The sequence below is a fragment of the Oenanthe melanoleuca genome, chromosome 5, assembly GCF_029582105.1.
Source record: "Oenanthe melanoleuca isolate GR-GAL-2019-014 chromosome 5, OMel1.0, whole genome shotgun sequence".
NCBI lineage: Eukaryota > Metazoa > Chordata > Aves > Passeriformes > Muscicapidae > Oenanthe > Oenanthe melanoleuca.
Genome location: NC_079339.1, coordinates 18,014,799 through 18,034,351, shown reverse-complemented (window position 1 = coordinate 18,034,351; position 19,553 = coordinate 18,014,799). Strand labels below are relative to the sequence as shown.

Sequence of the window (19,553 nt, the reverse complement as noted above, 5' to 3'; positions counted from 1 at the left end):
AAAAAGGAAAAAAAAATCTCTATGGATTTTATGCTTGAGCTTTCTAGCCTTGGAGGTTTGGCAGGCATGTCGTGAAAGAGACTCCTGCTTTCCTGATGAAAACCCTTTGAATTAAACTTTCTTGGAGTCAAGGGACTTTTTATGTCTGTCTACGTATGGAAAAGCCTGCAAGCGTACTCATCTCGGCGTCTGTGGAAAATCCAGCTGCTGTGTCTGCTTGTGAGTGTTTGTCCTGGGGATCTGCCCGAAAAGCTGTTTTTTCCATTGCTTGAGCAGAATATCAGGCTTGGCACACTTTGTCATGCAAAGTGATACGGATAGGGTTGGCAGCTGGCACACTTTTTAAAGAGCCTGTTATTATAATCTTGCCATAACTCATTAATTATGCTGTTGAGGTAATGACAGTGGTATACTAGTCTAGCTAAAGCAACTCCTATAAAAAGCAAGGTTCACTTTGGTTCTGTCCTTCCAGTTTGGCATGCCGCAAAGGTACGAGACGGTTCTCTTCTGTACTTCCTCCCTCATGTATGTATTGGTATCTGTGATAAAATAATCCCCTGCTGTTCCTAACCAGGTTTCAAAGGCTGCAAGGACAATGCGTGGGAAAACAGACTTGGTGTTTACAATTAAATAATCGAATCAGAGTGGTTTGGGCTGGAAAAGACCTTAAAGATCATCTCATTCAACTCCCCTGCCATAAGCAGAACACCTTCCACTAGACCAGGTATAAGATGCCTAATGCTTTCATAATAGTTGCAGTTGTACACATGAAAATATGATTCATGTATTGATAACAACACCCTGCAAAAGGTATATAGTGTGAATTTTTACCTATGTAAAGCCTCACTTGTAGATATAACTGTTCGTGTTTATAGCTAACTAAATATATCTAATGAAGGATTAGATATTGGACTGCACTTGAAAAGTCACAGTGGTTGTGCTTACTGAGAACTCTGTAGAGCTGCATTGATCTGTAAACTGGGCAGTCACATCCTTTTTTGTGGAAATGTGACTAACAAAGAAGTCTTAAATTAATTTCAGTTACATATTGTTTTCCTTTCAAATCTAGAATTTCAATTTATGAAAGTAGCAGGGGAACAGAGGCTTATTGGGTGTTCTTGAGAGGATTTTTGGGATACCCTTTACAGCAAAGAGGCAAGGAGCTGTCAGCTTTCCCCATTTGCTGAGCTTGTCCCCTGTTGTGCTCTTGTATACAGAGCAGATGCTCGAGGGCACCAGCTCAGTGCAAGCTCTGTACTAAAAGGCTCTGCTGGTCTGGGGTAAGTGTAATTGCTTTGTTTCTTTCCTGGGGGCTGAGCTATTTACCTTCCCTGGAAATGAAGAGGAAAAAAATCAGCTGTATTAGCAGATCAAAAAAAGAGCAATCTGCTGGCCTTCCTAATGCACAGGTCACACCATGCCCGGAGCTGGGCTTTTTGTTAAGTGCAGCTCAAATAAGAAAAGCAAGCAAACCTCCGAACAAAACAGAAACCAAAACTAACAAAGGAAGCATCTGCTATTCAGATTAACTGATATAGGTGAGGGAGGAACAAACAAGTCATCAGAGACTTCCAAAGGCTTGCTGCTTTGGCCAGGAATCTGCAGCACGGAATGACAGGCACTTTATGGTGTGATGGTGATGCAGATGGTTCTGTGGTGCTATCCTAGGCAAAAGCAGGCTGGGTGATGAGAAGTGGCTGATGATGCTGAGATGGGATGCAGGAAGGCCAAGACTCTGGTCTTGCTCTATTTAGAAGAGTTGAGATGTGCCTCTCCAGGGCAGCTCTGGGTTCTGTTCACTGTGTTTTTCATGGAATGAGAAGTATTGTGGGAAGGAAGGAAGGAAACTCTGTCCCAACAATGGCTGGGACACTTCGCATAGTAAAGCAGAGTGTGGCACCGGTTTGTGGCAGTGCTGAGGAACTTTTTTGGCCACTCTGAGCATCTCTCCATGGCAACAGGAGAGGAGCCCTGGTTCACAGGGCAGTTCAGGCTGGGGTGGGTTGGTTCATTTGAAAGTTTGGCACAAGGAAACGATGCTTAGGTTACTGTTTTTGTTATCATAGCATTTTGTTACCAGCAATACTGGGTTAAGGATGCATCCCTGCAAGCACATGAGCAGGAGGACTGTTTGTTCTGGTTACTCTCCTAGTTGCCAGAAGCCCAACTGATTCAAGGTGAGAGAAGAAAGAAGAGAAAGGCTTGTTTTAGCTGGATGCCAAATAAAAAGAGGTGGTATTATGTGCCCACAGGCTGCATCGTCGGCACATAAACCTAGTGAATAAGAGAGAGGACAGACTGCTTGTATTGGCACTGCTGTCAGTTCTCATTTTCTCACAGCTGGGGGACCATGAATGCACAGACCCCGTTGATGGGATGTCCTGGTTTTAACCTTCTCAGTTGAGGGATTTGTCAGCCCCAAAGCGTAACATATTTCTGTGTGCACCTTTCCAGTAGCAAAGCATTTCACACCCTTTGCTGAGTAGTCCCTGCCAGCCCCAGAGCTGGTTAGTACCATATTGCTTTTCTGTACCTCTCTGTGGAGGAAGAGATGTCTGTCCCACAGTTTCTAATTGTGGTCATCACTCTCATTTTTACTGTCTGTAATGTCCATGGAGCTCAGTTTTTTATTTAACCAGCAACTGACGAGAGAATCCTTAAGAAATTTTCATAATTTGTCAGTTTAGTTCCTTAAAATTCTTGGCCTCTTCTAGTCAGAAATGAGTAACTTGGTGTGAGAGTACTTCAGTGCTCTTAGTGTGCATGAACACTTGAAGCAGCTGCCTAGGATGGGAAGCATAAGAGGAGCACAAAGAATCAGAAGTATTTAGTTAGCCTGATTGGAAAGTAGCTACAACAGTGAGCAAATGCTTCCTTTTATGTACACATACAGTGTCTGACATCCAGGCAGAATGCTGACAAGCTGCTGTGGCTTGGAGGACAAGTTGAATGAACTGCATTAAAGTCTGTATGATTCCCTCTCTCAAAGCAGAAGTGGCTAAAAAACCTTCAGAAGAAGAGGCCTGTCAGTTTTTGTTGTTAATTTATTCTGGAGGGTTGGTTGCCACAAGGAGAAGGATCTCTGCTCTGTGTTACTGTTTTTGGATCTGCTCCTGGTTCAAGGAGATAGAGGTGTCCTCTGTCTGAGCCATTAACCTGTTTCCTAGACCTTGCCTTCATGCATCTTCTGACAGACAGAGCAGCCTTAGAGTCGAGTGGATCAGCTTCCTCCCTGCTGTGAATGTTTCCACTGTTAATGAAAGATATTTTTGTTTTGGAGGCAAAAAAACACCCAAAGACACCCTGGCAGGTTTCTTTGTGCCAGGTTTTGACTCAGATACTTAGTGAAACAGAGGAACAGCTTAAAAAAAGTGCCCTGGTCCTTCAGCTGCCTGAGAAGAAGTGCAGGAGTGAAGTGGCTTAAAGCTCCTTCAGTTCAGCAGTGTGCCCAGCACCTGTTCCTTGTGAGTGCACTGATTTTCACAGCCTTTGAGCATAAGCTACCAGTGAATGTCTTTGGGAGGCTTTGCCGTGCATGGGAAAGCTGTGGGGCAGAGAGATGATCTTGTGTCTTCCTGAAAGTTTGTTGTGTCTGGTGGCGCAAGAGGTTTGTAAGCATGATCTGCTTGTTGCAGCAAGATTGCAGTGGTCTGTGTGACAGGGATGTCCAAGCAGATGGAGATGCCTCTTGCCCTCAGATTTCCTCTACCAAGTTTGTGGCCTATTAATAATGAGGGTGTGTCTTTTCTAATGGGCTGATGGTTGTAGATGCTGGATACATACTGTGCCACGCGTTGGGGATCTCTGTCCTGGAGTTTGAGCTGCCTTTTGATAGATGAAGGGTTGCACTTGTTCTTGTCTCTGAATACTTGCAGCTTCTGTTTCATAGTGTCACACTGTGGAGAAAACAGGACATACTGTGTCTTACTCCTTGGGGCTCTGCCCCAGAGAAAATATTTCCCCTCTGAATCCTCTGTCCAGGAAAGATGTTCCCTGCAAGAACAGCTGGAATTATTGTGATCTCCTCTTGGTCTGCTTATATTTCAGAGTCCTATCATAGAGAGTCTCTTGAGATGCCAGGTCAAAGGGTTTAAATAGTGGAGCCCAAATCTCTTCCAGTTTTGCTGTAATGCCTGTGTGTGGTAGCTTGAGAGTCGAAGACCTGCTACACTGGCTCCAGCCGAGGTTCACATTGGCCAGTATCCCCTCCCCTGGTGACAACCAGAGTGCATCCTCAGGGAAGGAGGAGTCTCAAGGTCTAACAGTTGCACCAGTGTTGTCCTCCTGCAGTTTCCATGATACTCTGCAGACACCTTGTATAACTTCCTCTGAGTAGCACAACATGCCACAACACAATTGTGGGTCACTTGGAAGAAGTATTTCCTCCTTCTGGTTAAGGTTTTTTATCTGCTGTCTCACGGTCTTTCACAATGAAGAGTTGTTTTTTGCTCCTAACATGGCTTGCATGACACCAGTGCATCCTGCAGATTGTTTTCTTTCTTGCCTTTGTACATAGGTACCTTTTTTGTGGTGCCCACAGCTTAATATTTCATGATGATCTGCTGTCTGCTTTGACTATGCTGCTCTGGAGTCTGAATTCAGGCAAATGTTTTGTGGATGCTTTGAAGGGGATTAGGACTGACCTCTAATTGAAGGGAAAATGAAGTAATGTCAGACTTAGTTGCAAAAGCATTCTGTGCTTCTAGCTGGAAGAGTTGTTGAACATACTGGAGAGAAGGAATTTAGAAATATGTCCACATGATCCCACATCTATTACTCAGCAAGCATTTTTGTTGCACATCTTACATTTATTTTCTTGCTAAAACTTCAGGCAATTTATCAGTGTTGCCATTCTGTAACTGGACACCCTTTTGCACTGTGCCTCTCCAGCCAAAAACGAAGTGAGAGTGATGTTAGCTAGCGGCATGATCTCAGCAATTCATCTAGATGAAGGCAGAAGTTGGCTGCTCTCTCCATTTATTCACTTAGCTTGAAGTACCGAAGGCCACAAATGGACTCGTTTCAGTTTTCCAAATGCTGTGATAAGAAAATAACCAGCCCCATTTCCTAAAATTTTCCAGAGCTGATGTCCATGCACATAGGAAAATCCAACACATTCAAAGCCCAACTCACAGGTTCCTATACTAGAGCACCACTGCTTGAAATAGCTTGATGGAAATAATGGTGCATCCAGCAAATTGATCATCATGTTCCACAATAGATAGTACAATTAACAGCAGCTTAACTTCCTGTGTTGTCTGTAGGTTTTTCTGATCTCCCCTCAGCAAGCATTTATATTTGAATGTCTGTAGATTTTTGTGTTGTGCATATTGCTTGGTACGGACTTTGGAGGCAAAGGGAAAGCTTTGCCAGCCCTTGCTCCAGGCGAGGTGAGGAAAGAAGCAGGCCAGAAGTTAAGCCTATAGATTTCTAGTTCTCTGCTAAGCCTTGTGTTTTTTCTGTGCTGGTCCATGTTGGAGGATTGGAGATCCATCAAAAACAGTAGAGTAAAAAACTGTGCGATAACTCATTCTGGTGAAACTTTCCTGTGTGTCTTGGTTTCTCTTTCCAGTGGAATTTCCTTGAAGCTCTCTCCCCATCTTCTAGTACCTGTTTCTGTGTCAGTTTGAGAGGGGCTTTTGTCCATGACAAGGGCTCCCAAGCACTAAGGTGACTAATTGATGAGTCTGAGCAGAGGAAGTAGCTGCCGTGCTGATGGCTTGATGAGACATTTCCTATCCTCCTGCTTTTTGGGTACAGTACCTGTTGTAGTTTCCTGTGAGATTTGTATTCACTGTGCATGCAGGATTTGTTCTTCTTCTGTGACCCGAACATGACTGGTGTTTCCTTAGGAATAACAGCAGCAGAACCAGATAGCTGTCATCTGCTCTCTGGAAAGCATTTGGTTGCTGTTTTCTCTTATGCTATACAAAGCACAACAGATTTCTCCATCTTTTGCCCCAAATGCAAGTAGCTTTCTTTGGTCTTGTGTTCCTGAAGAACCTTGTGGCAACACTACATCCAAAATTCTGCTGTTCAAGTCAAGTTGTGCCATGGACATATCCTTCCCCTGACGGGAAGAGCAGAGTCTGGACCAAAGCTGACAGATATTATGCATTGAACAAAGTGACTTGCCACAATGCAGCTGGCATCAGTGACCCTGAGAGCTAAACTTGTATGGGGCTTGGTGTGCCTGTGTCTCCTTTCCACTGTGAGATGGAACCTGGCACACTCTGGCTTTGCAAAGCAGAGTAAAATGCTGTTGGAGAACTTATTCCTGACCCTCTGCCTTCTGGCTGGAGCAGAGCCTGCAGAATGCCAGCCTTTGTCAATCTGAATCAGGGGGCTGCTGTCCCCCAAGGTGCAGGGGATGGAGAGACCTTGCAGCAGGTTGGGAGCAGGGAGCATCTTGGCTGTGTAGCACTCTGTGCCCACGTGGCAGAGAGTGTCTGTTCAAGGCGTGGGTTTACAAACAGAGGAGCTCATTAGTTAGAGCAGCCGGATGGTGTGGCAGAAGGCCCAGGCTTGGGTAAGCTTCTGGGCAGCTACTCGAAGGAGGAGGCAATTGCTGAAACATTCATAAACTTGACTGTGAGCAAACTTCCCTCATCCTCATAGAGACAAGGCAGTGCAGCCAGGAGCTGTTGTACTCATCCCAGGAGGGATGGCAGGGAGCAGCAGGCTCCAGAGTTAATTCTCTTCATTAATTCTTGTAACAAATTTCCACCTTCAAAAGCCTAAATGAGCAGAGGCCTGCCAGAGCAATACCCGCAGTGGTAGCTTTTCCTATTTTTTTTCTTATCTTGTATGGATGAGGATTCATATGGAAGAGAATGCTCTTGGAGTCTCAAGAAAAATAGCAACAAAACAATACTAAATTTTGCATATTAAAGAAACTACTTACTTGTTGCACATGTTGAAATGTGACAATGGGGGCATCTCATGCAAGCCCTTTGTTATTTTAGCTTTTACTCTTTGCCTCATATGAAAGTTGTAATACTTTTTAAAATATTATTCCCTTATATTTGGAAATAAGGGTAGAGTGGTTTAGCTTGCAAACACTTTCATTCTTTGCATGTCTCTCAAGGCAGCCAGGTGTGCTGTACCTGGTTTTATGACTCTGTATCTCACACAAGCTAGGCTGACCTATCTGGTTGAAAGTATTTTCCCACACTGTTGTCTTGTTTTCCTTTTTAAGTTTTCTCCTGTTTTTCTTCTGAAAAGTAATAGTGCATGGTGTGAGGAGCAGAGTCAGGAATTCAATTTGTCCTTAGTTCACCCTCTCACATCTCTCTCTACGACAGCCTGTGTTAGCCAGAAGAAAGACATTTTTTGCTGTTTGAGGGATTGGCTAATCATAACATGCCTCAGTTTCTCCATTTAAGAATGTGTTTTTAAAACTGCCTGCCTTCTCCCAAGTTTGTGTATCTTTCAAACAGGCATTAATTTTGTTATGAGGTCCTCTGCATCAATGCTGTCATGAATCTGATGCTGCTTCCTCCAGAGAGGCTCAAAATGCATCAGTTAAGGAATGGCCTCCATAACAGGATAGAACTTGAAAGGAGTCCTTTTTTGTTTAGTTTTTTTTTTTAAAGGCATTTTTGCAGATGTTGTGGTTCAAGGCTTCTATTTTTAAAGCTCTAAATCTTGGAATGTGGCTCCATAATAGTACGTAGTGGGATTTGGAAAAAGTCTGCTAAAATTGTATGTAAGGAATAGTGAAACAGTTAGGTCATGTTAAAGTTGTTAGACTTTCTGGTGCTAGTGCATGTCTTTTGGGTTTTTTTTTAAATGAATGTTTTTCTTTTTAAAAATACAAATAATGGACGTTCCATTTTAGACAAATGTCCACTTTTTAGGGTGGTGGCTTTTTTTCTAGTAAATGGCTTTTTAGTGGGAGCTGCTGTGCTCTTTCCATCTGATCTCTGTGCCCACATCTCTGAATGTTTCCATTTCAGAAGGGAGGAGGACTCTGGTGCCAGCAGCCAAACTTCAAAGGCTGCCATGCAGGGAAGTTCACAGTTCTGAGGCATTTTGAATGACCAAGAAATAAAACAACACCAAAACCTCTTAAACTTTTACTGCAATGCAAAAATAACAGAAGAACTTGCTTCTTGGTTCCTGTAGTCCTTTCATTCTTGAAGTACTGAAACTGAACAATCCTATCATCCCATTAAAAGAACCTGAGATATTTAGGAGCATCCAATAGCTGTTAGAGAAAATATGATGTTTTACCTGTTGAATGCTGCAGTTGTGCTGCCGCACTTAATGCCTTAAAATGGGACTTTTGGGTGCTGTTTAGATAGATGCAGGACGCAGGTAATGGCTCTCTTTCCCCACGTGCAGTTCTATTACTGGTGTTTGTCACACCACAGACCCAAGTGGTAACTGGTAGCTGTGCTCACCCCTATTCCCAGCACCCAACTCCAGCCATCCTGGTGGAGCTGAGTTTGGATTAGGCAATTTTTTTCTGTCCAAGTCTCCTAAGAGCCTATTGAGAGGGAAGAGGAATGGCTTTTCTTTCCAAGAGCAGATGAATGCAGTGCCCTAGTTACCATGGTTTTTTAAATGGAGTACTTCAGAGGATGTACAAAAGCATCTTTAGTACTTGCAGTACAAGGAGAGTGAAAGGACCTAGATTATGTCAGCAGTGTAGTGGAGGCTTAAGTGAGTATCATTCATTGATTGTCAGGAGATGACCCAATTTGGATTGTATTTATGGAGTTGGAGGGGAGAATGGACCTGTTTCAGATTACTTTTGAGCTTTAAATGTACTTACAGGCTTTGTGTAGGAATTGCATTGGCTCCTGCTGGGTAAACAGAGCCTTTTGGGGGGTGTTCCCCATGTAGTGGAGCAGTGATGCATCCTGACTTTTCTTGTGCTGCCAAAATGGGTTGATTCATACCATGTCTCTCCATATGGCAATGTACTGGATGAGGAAAAAGTGAGCTGTCAGACAGAACTTTCCCAGCTGATTTTTATTTATTTTATTGCATTTTCCTGCAAGGATTTTAAAGCCTCCAGTTACTATGTAATTTGCCGACTAGTTCCAGCTAAGCAGATCCTTGGCTGAAGGCTGTGGCCCTGCAAAGGACTGGTGAAGGTAATAGGTCATGAAGTCTGCACACAGTGGGATGCTTCTTTTGGTTGGCTTCCCCACCCCCCACTTCCTTCCTGTAAAGGTGGGTTTTAAACACCACCTTTGTCATGATCCATTGCCTCCTCCTTTTTACCTGGCTGTGTTGGCAGTATCTGCATCTCCTTATGAAAGTCTTCTACTATCCTTTAAATGATTTTGGTACTGCTGAGAAGAACATGCCATCTGCAGATCCTGTGAAGGATGTAGTCTTTTTTTCTCCTGCTAAGGGCTCCTTTAGTCATTACATTAAGCTCAACCCTGATGATACAAACTGCTTTGAGAAGAGACCAGAGCAGAAGCTGCTGTGCTTAAACCCATCTGCAAATTTGAGAGGGGAAATGAGAAGATGAGCATGGAAAACTCATAAGGAACTGAAGCTTGGTAAAGCTCAGCTTTTTCAGTGAACACTACATGTTAGTTCAGATGGGTCTTGTGTGAAGAGCAGAGTAAGTTTGAGTTGTATTGTGAATTCATTAGCAGCATTCACATTCATTTCAGTGGAGCCAGGGTTGTAATCTTTCACTTTGCTTTAACAAATGCTTTAAGTCTGTACTTCTTCCCCTGGAGAGGCACATCTGCCTCACATCCTGCCTTTAAAGGGAGCCCTTTCCCCATGAAGAGGGGGAGAAATTCATCCATCCCTTCCTATAGCTGTCCCAGCAAGCCATGGTCTGATCTGCTCTAAAGGGGGGCTGCATTCCAGCTCTGGAGGTGTATGGCAGGATGGTCACTGAGGGACACAGTGGAGGAAGAGAGGTCTGCAAGCGCTTAGAGACTGGACTTGTTCCTTTGAAGATGACAAGCTGCAAAGTCTGGATGCATCCAAGCACCAGTGCATCCACGTCCAGGCTGTGCTGGCACCACTTGGCTTCTGCAGTAAGGGAAGTTGTTGCTCTGTAAGAATCAACATCCAATGCTTTTAGGTTTACAGAGAACCTGCTTGCTGGAAAAGTTTTTTTGTTTGTGGGCCAAGGTACCAAAAGTATGTTAAATGGAGGTATACTGCACAGCTGGAGGTAGGGGCGGGCAGGGTGCTTGGGGTCTGCCAGCACACGGAGGTCAGAGCAGCGCCAGGTTGCCTGCAGCAACTGCAGAATTGAGCATGTAGGGGCAAACTGGCATTTCTTCCTTTTCCTGGCTTTCTCAGGAGTGCAGATGGCAGGTTTAGATAACTGAAGGCTTAGTACAGAGAGGTCTGTCTGGTGTTGGATATGTAAACCTCAGTTCAGGCTTGGAAATGTTCCTTTTCCGTCTGTAGGAGGTTTAGGCTGATTATTCTGTTCCGTTCCTTTTTTCCTTCCTGGGTTGTTTTTTTAAAATTTTTTACTCCAATTTCATAGTATTGGTGCAAGTAAAGGATAATGAAAATTAAGTAACTTGGCTTGCCTCTTATACAGTTACTGCCGTGTGTAGTTAGCCGTTTAATGAGAAATGAGGCAAGGCAGAGCTCATTTTGCTCTCATATAGCCAAACTGGCTGTGCAGGGCTTAGGAGTAAGATGGGATAGTAATCGAGTGTGATGTTGTGGTATTTAGGGCAAGATCACAGGAAAAGCATTGTATTCCTTTGAACAGGATGAAGCCTTTCACATGATTTTTTTTTTAAACTTTAATTCTGTAATCTTGATCTGTTATCTGAGAGCAGGAAGGTGTCCTAAATTTGGAAATGTATTTCATCTGCTCGAGGAGCAAAAGATTCCATCTTGGTCTGTCTAGGGAGCCCTGGTGTCCCCCTGGTGTGGAGCATCTTGTTTGGCAGATGCTGGGGGTTACTGTGCCTAGGGCAATGCATTGAGTGACCTTTAAACTTTAAACTGGAGGGTTTTTTGTCTATTGCTGTTGGCTCACCTCCAAGGTATGTTGTGGGCTGTGCAGTACTTGCCCACACAAACATCCCCCAGACTTCCCCTTTGCTGTGTCTCATACCTGAGAAGTCACTCCAGAGCAGCTCTTCGCTGGTGCTTCCCACTTGGTGAAATCTGGCTGTATGGGCAGTCTGTCATTGATCTGGCCCAACTGGTAGGCTGACTCCTTCCAGAGCTCACTGGAGTTTTAGAAGAAATTAAAAAAATAGCTTTAGTGTCAGTGGCCTTGCGTCAGGAGGTTTGATTAGTTTTTTTGTTCATCCTGCTAACTTTTCTCCTGGACTTCTTAGACATGTGCAGATTATAATTTAATTTCATCTTGAATTCAGTAACTTTGAAGGGACTAAAATCAGTAGCTGTTTGGAGTTGTGATTGGGGATGCAGAAACTTTCATGCCTTTCTATTCTACAGCAGATAATTCTTCAGGTGTAAGGGGGAACGGGAGGCTATCCTGTAAAGCAATCCACTGCATGTCTGTAGCCAGAGTCCTGTTTCAAGCCCTATGGGGTAATGTTGGGATACTCTTTTAATCTCATGTGTGGCTCTCAGCTTTTAAAGAGCACTGCTGAGCCTGCTTTTTTAGCTTGGCAAGTTTGAGTCCCATGTGCTGTGGTCCTCAAACTTGGGGTCCAGAGAGTGGCTTTACTGCCACTGCTCTTCTTGATGCTTTTAACCTGGTTTCAATGTAGCATCCCTGTCTGCTTTCTCCTAGTAACCTCCTGCTCCATTTCACCTATATTTATTTGGAGTAAAAACACTACAGAATTTATTTTCTACTTTCTGGGGAAGATGTAGTCTTAAATTAATTGAGGGAAGACAGATGGGACCTGCCAGCTTTCCATATGCCAGCAGCCCATCAAGGGTAGAAACTGTATATCTGATGGTTTGCCAGGATGAGCTTGTTAGTATATTGCCACAGGGTGGTTAGGACTCGGGGGACACAGGGAATGAATCCTTACCAAGTTGGGCTGCAGTCGTTAAAGTGTCCACAGAACAAGTGACACGCATGCCCCACTCTTTGGAGGTTGCAGGGTGGTGCAGCCACCCAAGGACCTGGAAGGGAGAGCCTGCGGATTGGCCGTGCTGTGACATCCTTGAGCATCCCTACCGTTGCTGGATGTGGAAGTTCCAGGGTTGGCTTGCTCATCATCTGCCTGGGCGCTCCACTCTTGCATCCTTGAAGCCCTGGGGGAAACTGTGAGCTCTTTGCTTGGAAGACAAAAGGCAAAGTGCTACAAAACCACAACAGCTTCCACGCTAAAAATACCATAAAAGGCTGTGTCCTTAGGAGCTGGGCATGGGAGCATTCCCACCCACATTACTGCAGCATGAGTCACCAGGCTATTGCAACTGCTCTCCATGTGGATGCCCGGCTGAAGATACACGGCAGAACAGAGGGAGGAAGGGGAACTTGCTCCGTAGCGCCGTGGAAGTGATGAAGAGTTACAAAGAAGAGGATGACGTGCAGGCATATGTGAACACTTTCCTTTCCTTTGGTTAGATTTTTTTTTTTGTTTGGTAGGTTTTTTGTTTTGTTTTGTTTTTTGGAACTTCCAGCAAATGGCATTTGCTGATGATTTGAGCTTAAGACATTTGCAGCCAAGAGTCTTCTGAATATGCAGAACCCTCCAGTCTGCTTTTAAGAAGCACAGTAATTGCCACATGATTAATATGAAGCTGGGAAACCCCTCTGACATGGAAGTACGTTTTATTTACTCTCTTTGGGCAAAGTTTTTTTTCTCTCACTATTCTCTCTCATCTTCCTTTTCCCCCCACCCTGATGCCAAAATAGGCTCTGTGTCCTTGTGACAAATGGTGTAAAAGCACATCTCCCTTACATTGTGCCCTGCTCTTCCCTGTGTTTTTTATCCAACAAGCAGGTATTAGAGAGTAAATTTGTTTAGTTTGTTTAGGTTTCTTTCCTGAGGCACCACCCACCTGTCCAGGCCCCAGCAAGGCTCTGGGTATTGTTTTCCCTTTTCCTTCCCTTCCTCTTGACGTCTTGGCTATCGGGGTTTACCGGAATAAGTTTGTCATTGAGAAATTCTATAAAAAGCTTCCTTTATTTAGACACCAACCCACTAATGACATCATGTGGGCACATCTTCCAAGTTCCTTCAGGCTGAGCAGACAGAGGGAGGTGGTGGCTGTGAATCTGAGCCCTGCCCCTTTCCCCTGTGGTTTCGTTTAGTGGCTGTCCTTCAAAATAACCCCAACCTTCCTCCTGCTCATCCTTTGGGAAGAGAGCAGGGAGGCCCCCCCAGCCCACTGATGCATCTTTAGCAAATGTCTTAGCAGTAGAATGTAGCTGTGGTGGTCTGTTTGTCTTCCTACTCATCACTTCCAGGTTAGTCGTTTGCACTGCTCCTTGGTGGGTATTCATCTTGACTTCTCAGGGGAACAGGAGGCTGGCACACTCCATCTCTTCGATGCTACCAAATATTCTATCAGGCCAGTTTCAAATAACTTTAACAGGGAAACAGGTGAAGTAAAGTTAAAAATGCCTTCATGGACAGGCAGAAAGCAGTGGGAATGGGCACATATGAGATGGACTGCTTGTTTTATGGTGGTGGGAAGGAGGCATTGGGCAGGGGACAGCAGAGCAAGAGTTGGCCACCAAAGAAATGCACTGCCAAAATTATTTTGTGAGTGATTTCTTTAAAAAGTATTGGTTTGAGTATTTCTGAGTGGGGGAAAGGTGTATATTTGTTTAGGGTTAAAAAGTAGTGAATGGACAAGGTTTGTGGACCTTCAGGAGAAATTATTCCTGGGTTTCATATATGTCTTTTGAGAAGAAAGCATGCTATAGTGTGCTAACTTTCCCTTGTATGTGCTCAGTTTGTTAAAATATTATCACAGGTGTTTCCTTAAGTAACTCCTGGGTGGTTTTTTTTTTTTTTTTTTTTTTTTTTTTTGGTGATCAGAGCTTATTTAATCAATGGAAAGGTATAAAAGTTTCTGCTGAGGGAGTTTGACTTCCTTGATTCTGCTCATCCTGCTGTTGAAGTAATCCCTAAGGTTGACATACATCATAGCTATTGCTCTTTAGATCTGGGAGACTTTGACCAGCAAAACTTACTAATAAAAACTTACTAATTCAGTGTGTCCATAAAGCAGATTTTCCCAGTCCTGTCTAGAATTTGGGTCAGATGAGCAGCAGCTTCCAGCCCTGTGCTGATACCTGCTCTGTGCTGCTACTCCACTTGTCCTTCCGATACTGACCTCCTTGATACTCTGAAGTAATAAAATATCAAAATAAATCCCCGTTGTGCCAACACTCTGCAACATTGTATGAGTTGACAAAATACTTTGTTCTCTTTAGAAAGTATTTTGTTGTGTTCTTCTAAGACTACCTAACTTTATGAAGGTGTTGGAGAAAATACAAATTTGCAGGTGCCAGTTTCCAAGAGTCTTTCAATCAGTGCAGAAGAGTGGGATCTTTGAGGGGACAAACAAGGTCTTTTCCTAGGGTCTCTTGAGGTCTCTGCAAAAAAAAAAAAAAAAAAAAAAAAAAAAAAAAAAAAAGAGAGAGAAAAGATACAGTGTCCACAATGCAGCTTTTATTAAAAAACAGATATGTTTTTGCCACTTGGAAGTGACATCTGATAATGTTTTCTCTGTAGATGGGGTGTGGGGATAGGGTATTTTTAGCTGCAGCTATTCTCAAGTTGTTGTTTTATAACCTTCTAATAATAAATGTCTTCAATGCTCTCTTTAGAGTTTTTGTAGTTCTAGAAGCTTTTCAGACGAAGATGGAGGAAGAAGAAAAGGAAGCAGCAGCCCACTGGCAGGAGAACTCGGGAAATCTGTATTCTGATGAATATTGGTGCCTAAGAGAGTGCAGTGCTAGCGTTGGGTGTACCTTGTGAAGGACCTTTCCCAGTCAGAAAGATGGCTTGTGCTTCAGCTTTTCCTCTGGCTGTAGCAACTGTCTGGTTGACAGTGCTAGCTTCTTAAAAACAGTTGAAAACAGGATCAAGGTTTAAATAGCTGAAAGAGGAAATCTTGGGCAGAGGAATGATGTGCAGGTAGAGATGCTGTAGTGCAGGAATCCCATGGAAGGGAAGGTGTAAGAAATGGCAGCTTAAATTACAGGTGTTTATGGTTTGGGGTGTAGCTGACTGTCTGGAGTCTCTTGGGATCTACCTGCAAATGTTGTCTCTAAGATAAGAGAGCCAATGAATTTCCATGGGAAACCTGAAATTCTTCATCATCCAACAGCTGCTGGGCTTCTCTTCACCTCTTGCTGACAGACTGAAAAGCGAGCATAGATCTTGAAGGACCAGTGTGCTGATCCTGGGTTTTTGTGAACATCAAAAGTGTTGTGAAAAAGTTTCTCAAAGAGAGGTGATACAAAAGATAGGAGAGAAGAAGCATTTTCAGGTTGAGTTGCTGATGTTGTCTGTGTCTCAGTAGCTACCCATGGAAATGGTCTGGCTCCAAATGGAACAGCAGTTGTGTGTTTCCCCAGGCTTGCCTCTGGTGGTATTGTGGAAGGAAAGCAATTACACTGATGGTAAATAATAAACACACATGAAAGCAAGCAAGCTGAAGGAAGGGCAGGCAGGAGTGGTCTGACTGTGCTGCATTTGTGGTGTGCTGCTCCATTGCAGAGGGCATCAGGAAAGTTCTCCAGGAAGAACATGATGGTGGGGCTGGAGAGGTGTCTGGTTAAAAGGACAAGGAATATGTTTAAGTGGTTGTTTACTTGTTTATATAATTTTTTTCCCAGAACCCAGATCAGTGATCAGTGGTTTCTGCTAATTGCTAATAAATTAAATGAGCTGAGGCCGTTTTGCTTTGCAGGAAATCCTTTTATGCTATGGTGTCTTTTTAATGACCAGAGGCACAGTCAGAAATGGCAGCCTAGTTTACTGAAGGTGTTAAAACCACATGTCCAGCCTTTAGTCAGGAAAAAGAAAAAGGTTGCTGCTCCCCAAAATACCGAGCCCACATCCTGTGGCCTCTGGTTGGGGAGAGAGGGCTATGTGGTGTGGGATGCTTGCAAATCCCACGCTGCTCCAGGGCTGGGCAGGGCTTGCCACAGTAAGGGAAATCTTGCTTGAAAGAGGTTATGGATCATTCAACATCAGAAACTTGCCAAAGTGGTCCTTTCTGCACCGTCCTCCCTGCCTCCATATTCTTGGACCGATAAATTACTTATTTTGAAGCTATATTTTCGAAACCTGTCTTTGGCAGAGCCTTGTGCTAAAATGAGGGCCAGAGTTAAGGCTTTCATCAGGAGATGGTGCAGGGCTGGTGCTGAGCTCCTGCAGGTGCTAGTTGTGCATTTTTCCTTACACCAAATTTGGGACACAAAGTGGTTATCTGGGTAATCCTTTCATTGCAGGGAACCCCACCTGTGGATGAAAGCTGTTTGGGCTTGGCATGGGCAGTCGTGGGCAGGTTTCAGTCATGAGTCTGCAACGTCAGCTTGGGTGGCCATGGTGGAGCATTTCATATCCTGAATAATACTTGGACTTTTGGCGCCCTTCTTAGGTTTAGCACCTGACATTTGATACTCCGGTTCCTAAAAAAATATTAAATCAAAAATAAAGAGTGACTGAGTAGTGCTTTTTTTGGGAACTGTAACTTTGGTGCCCTGTTTTCATGTCACACTTGGGTTTAGTTCTTTATCATAACACATTAGCAGAAGTGCCACAGGCTTAGTGCCTTGTGTGAGAATGTTTCCTTTGGTTACTGAATAAAGGAGCAGCACCAGCAAGAGTGGAAGCTTCATCTGTGTCATTTGGGCATGAAACATGGTGATAAGGGATCTGGCAGGAAGGAAGTGCAGTGTGTGGTGAGAAGAGCAGGTTCTCAAAGGCACATATTTAGAGTCCAGCAGATACTCAGGGTGGGCACAGTGTCTTCTGGGGATGGTTTGCAGCTGGAAAACAGGAGCAGCCGCTTGAAGCCAGGTCAGTGGTGCTAAAGTGGCCCTGTCTCTTCAAGCCGTGCTGCCGGAACATGGTCTTCTCCACGGGGCCTGTGTGGGGATGGAGGAGGTGCTGGAGACTGCAGGCTGGGAAGGAAGGGCAGGATTGGGCTGTGCCCAGTCTGGGCTGATTTACTGGGTGGGCTCCAAAGGACCTCTGTCTCAAATCACCCCCTGCTGCTTATTGTTGGAGTGAGCTGTTACTTTACTAAAAACCCTTCCGAAACAAGGGGGGCAGAAACAATCTGGGAAAGCAAATATTTTCTGATAACAGTGAGCAACAAGCTTTTGTTTGCTGTCAATGGAAGGAAGTGGGAGAAACATGTAATAGCTATAATGCAGCACAGGCTTTACTGCTGGAAAAGAGATTTAGTGCACATATTTCTCTAGCAGGGGAGATATCCATGAGGAAGGGCTGCTTACAGTGGGTGGGAAGGGCACAGCGTTTGTTTTGCTGCAGCAGTGCGTCTGTGTGAAGCAGATGCTAAAGGAAGGTCTGTGGCCAAGGTGGAAATAGAGATCCAAGCTTACATGGGAAGTGGGAAACAGGGAGATGAAGTCCATAATTTGTATTTAGCCAGGACAAAATTGAAGCAACTGCACTTTAAATTAAAGGGAGGCCCCTCTCTACTCAACTGACAGTGATAATAAATTGTGAACTAGCTCTGATCTCTGTCCTCTGGAAAGATCCTTCCTGCTGAAGAACTTGATACTTTGTTTAAAAAAAAAAAAAAAAAGGCAAAAAGCTTCCATGCAATATTAGATTTGAAGTCTTATGTGAAGGCCCGCAGGTATGTTCTAACTCAAGTAGGGATCTTATTCTTTGTGTTGGACCCATTTTTTACATTAGGGAAAAAAGTTTATTTCTTATCAAAAGGCGCTCCACTGCCCTTAGATGCTTATTTATTTGCAACTTCCCTTTTCCAAGCTTTCTTGCACAGAGCAGAGTCTAGCTGCCCTTCAGTAGGATGCATTGTGGTCTCCCAGGTTTTGATCTTGGAACAGGAAGATTCATTTCCCAAGCTGCTGAGGAAATCATCATCCTGCTTGCAAATGCCTTTTGTAGCAGTTAACTGAAATTTGTGTTTATAAGTGAACTTTTTATAGTGAACTGTCTGGTTGTTGCTTTGTTGGGTAAATGTTAAAGCATTTTTAAGGTAAATGCACCTTTCAAGTTCAAAGTACCTTTTTTTTTGGCTTCAGCTGAGCATGTTTTCAGCTAAGTAGGACTGCATCTTGAAACGCCGGTGATACTTGAGTTGTGTTTGTTTCCTGGAGAGAGCAGCATCTGCGGCTGCTTTTCTGGACAGCCTTGCATGGGTCTCCATCATACCAAATGCTTGTCTTTATCTCATGGCCGCAAGCTCTCATTTACTTAAACTTCTCCCTCTGCTTTTTAAAACTTCCCCCTCTGCTTTTTATCTCATCTAAGAAAAAGTTCTGTGAGTTTTTCAGTTCTTCCGTTCATACTGTCTCTTCCTTCATGCAAGCTCCAGCTTTCATGGGAAAAACCTTTCTCAGGTATTTCTGTCAATAGATGCAAGCCTGCTCTGGTCCCCTTTGACTTGCTTTTATCCCACTTCCATTGCTGTCCATTATTCACATCAGAAATGCTGAGGACATGCAAAACAGTAAATGCTGGTAATAGACCCAGTGGTTCTGAGATACCAATGTGGTTCTGAGCTCGGGCTTTTCTGAAGTTCCTTGTGTTTCTTCCTCAAGCATGTTTGAGCAAAGGTGCTGAATGCCTCTGAAAACCTAGAAATGGAAAGGTGGTATCTTGGTTTGGTGTCTGTCCATGTCACCTGGCTCCCCCTGATTGTGGGGTTGTGTATCCCCATGGATCCTGTGCTCTGTGGTGGCAGGCATCTAGCACCGACTCACCAACTGTGTCCAGGTGGAGGCCAGTGACAAGTGGTGTCCCTCAGGGCTTTGTCTTGAAGCCAGCTCTTCATGAGTCAGCAGTGTATACTCATAGACCAGAAAGCCAAAGCATCCTGGGCTGCATCCAAAGCAGGATGAAGGAGGGGATTCTCTGCTCTACTCTGCTCTCTTGAGACCCCACGTGGAGTGCTGTGTCCACCTCTGGAGTCTTCAGCATGAAAAAGTCATGGACCTGTTAGAATAGGTCCAGAGAAGGGCCACGAAGATGATCAGAGGGCTTTAGTACCTTTCCTATGAGAACAGGTAGAAAGAACTGGGGTGTTCAACCCAGAAAAGAGAAGGTTTCAGGGATACCTTAGCGGACCTTCCAATACTGAAAGGTAGCATAGAAAAAAAAGAGGAAGAGGGACTTTTTGCACTGGCACATGTGGATAGGACAAGGGTGAATGATTTCAAACTAAAAGAAGAGAGATAAAATATTAGGAATAAATTCTTTACTCAGGGGATGGTGAGGCACTGGAACAGTTTGCTCAGAAAGTTTGTGGATGTCCTATCCCTGGAAGTGTTCAATGCCAGGGCAGGTGGGGCCCTGAGCAATCTGGTCTAGTGCATGGCATCCCTGTCCTTAGCATGGGGGTTGGAATTAAATGATCTCCAAGGTCCATTCCAACCCACACCATTTTATGTTTCTATGATTTTAATAAAACGTTGTGTTTGCACACACACA

General features: G+C 44.1%; 1 protein-coding gene across 3 annotated transcripts in view; it reads left to right on the top strand.

Annotated features, from left to right (window-relative positions):
- Positions 1 to 19,553, top strand: part of LOC130253411 (USP6 N-terminal-like protein) — a 75,262-nt gene that overhangs the window by 21,381 nt on the left and 34,328 nt on the right. The window contains exon 1 of one of the 3 annotated variants that reach the window (XM_056491975.1): positions 12,623 to 12,705. The exons of the other annotated variants lie outside the window; for them this stretch is intronic. The gene's annotated coding sequence lies outside the window, so the exon portion shown is untranslated. Of the gene's footprint in view, positions 1 to 12,622; positions 12,706 to 19,553 lie in introns of those variants that run through there. 3 annotated transcript variants of the gene reach the window in all.